We start from the raw sequence: 2,565 nt of genomic DNA, 5'->3' as shown, positions 1-2,565 counted from the left end.
TTGGTCCTCCTCCATTCCTGACCGTAAAGATGTCTCCTGCCGTCTTCCATACTCCGAGCTGAGTGGAACCATGCACCTGTCCAATCAAAAAATTTTTTGTCCTGGCCATCATAACCAGACCGCAACTCCAGGGCAGTCCAGCCGCCGCCTTGAAGATCAGGTTAACAGTCCAAAATGTATCCCACTTGGAAATATTACTCCAATCATAGACCCCCCCTGGCACGGAGCCCTACCATGCCAAGGGGCCACTCCTCCATCTTCATATGAGGGCGCTCGACCGTCCAACCGATTCTGGCCACTGTATCGAACCAGACTGCAACACCGGGTCATCCTCAGCCGAACAGGATGCAGCACTATGCTACTCCCATGCCCGGTCACCGAATTGGCCCCCCACCTCCGCATCCACCTCGCTCCGAGCCTCGTTGAACCAAGCTTGGTCACCCCTCTCAACTGGTCCTGGTCCCCCTTATCCAACCAGGCCGCAACACCTCGGCACCCGTACAAGATGTAGCACTATGCTACCCCCATCCCGATCACCAAAATGGCCCACCTCTTTCTTCACCTCATTCCGGGCAGTGTGGAACTAACCTATGTCCTGCCCTCACAGGCCCTCTCCGCCAACACCAAAAAATTACCACTCTGCAGCCCGTACCACACCACGCCAGGGCCACTCACTTGCCCCCAACTGTGCGAGGCTCCGACACCATTCCCATCACTCTGAGTTCAGGAGCCTGATCCAATGTACTCCCACCCCAGGGGAGCCCACTACCTCTCGATCAGCTGTAAACAATCTTCTGCACACCCCAGCGTGTCTTCTGCCCCAGCGATCCTGCCCAACTCACCCCGCAATGCAACGAAACCAACCACAGCTGAATGCCCCAACCTGAAATTAAAAACACTCATTCCTCCAAAGTCTGCACGTCCATCCTAGGACCTGAACACCGCAAAAACCAGCTGCCCCTGCTAACTGCCTCCCCATACCCCCACCAACAATAGAAGTACCTGCCAACTAAGTCCAGAACACATGACCACCACCTCAACAGTCCTACCCACAAAAACCCCCGGCCTGGGACTTCACCCCCACTCACTCCACACCTCCAACCATGCTTGCCACCACCCACCGCAAACCAGCCACCGCGCAGCCTCAGACGCAAACCAGCCACCGCGCAGGGGTAAAACAAAGGAAACACACCAAACCACCGAGCAACCACCCCAGGGAGAAAGAAAGTAGAGCCTCCATCTATTTTTCCGCAGGACCAATTGAGCATCCATCCCCAGTATGGCCAGCATTGGGAAGCAGTGCAACCTGCCCACCTAACGGACATCCGGGAGCAATAGCGCATGCCCCCACCCCCCCAAACAGGTATCATCCTAGCAGACCAGAACCTTGCTGTGAAAGAGGACTCTACCCCGCACCCCAAAGTACCGACACCAGGGTGCAATATACTGTACCCTTAAAACACCACGGACCCCATAAAGTAATAAATCAACCCTCCCGCACCACCAATAATAGGGCTGAATGCGGCATATCATCCCACTGCATCGACACAAGGGAGCAATGAAAGTACACCAGTACTCTAGAACGGTCTTACAATGGCAATAGCACCGCCACCCGGGAATAATAGAATGAGCCATCCCACTGTACTGACCTGGGGGAAATTAGCACATACCACCCCACCGAAAACCCAGGAGTACCCGGGTCCCCCACAGAAAAATTGCACCCCATCCCCAAATACTCACACTCGGTAGTGCCCCCAAATATCACCCCGCCAAACTGACGTTGGGAGCGAAGCGTAAACTCTCCCGCCGCCAGCAGCCACTCTAGGAGTAAGAAAGTAAACTAACCCCTGTTACCAACCTGTAAGAAACCCTGTCAACCTAACCCCAGTACCGGCACCAAGGCGTAAAACTGTATCCCATCCCACAGCACGTGCACCATGGAATAACAGCAAATATCACCCAGCCCAAATATCACCCAGCACCCAAACTAGGAGTAACAACGTATACCAACCCCAGATACTAACCAATGGGAAAATACCGTACACCCAACCCCCGGCAGCGGCACCAAGGCAGAAGCCCGTGTACCATCCCCCAGTACTGACAACTGGGGGAAACTGGGATTACATCCCACAGCACAGACCCCAGTGAGTAATACCACATACCCTCCCCCCAGAACTGAAGATCGTGGGAAAACAAAGACCATGCCCCAGGGCAGACACCAGAGGGTAATACAGCATACCATCCCCCACTACAACCACTATGAAAAACACTGAATACCATCCCACCTGCTATGGACCTCAGGGAATAATAACGCATACAAGCACACTATCCTGACCCCAGGGGTTAAACTTGTACAGCCCCCTTACAGCACTGTTATCTGGGGGAAGTCCACTACACCATCCATCCCAGTACTGCCCCCCGGGATAAATAGTGTAAACCATCCCACAGGGCTGCCCCTTGATGCAATAGCAAATCCCGTCCCACCATACTGACACCAAGGAGTAAGAGAAAATACCACCCCCCCCCCCCCACATGGGAGAAGTAGTGTAAACCCTCCCACAGTAC

The sequence above is a fragment of the Pyxicephalus adspersus genome, chromosome 1 (genome assembly GCF_032062135.1).
Source record: "Pyxicephalus adspersus chromosome 1, UCB_Pads_2.0, whole genome shotgun sequence".
In the NCBI taxonomy this organism is placed as follows: Eukaryota; Metazoa; Chordata; class Amphibia; order Anura; family Pyxicephalidae; genus Pyxicephalus; species Pyxicephalus adspersus.
This window is presented reverse-complemented; position numbering follows the sequence as displayed.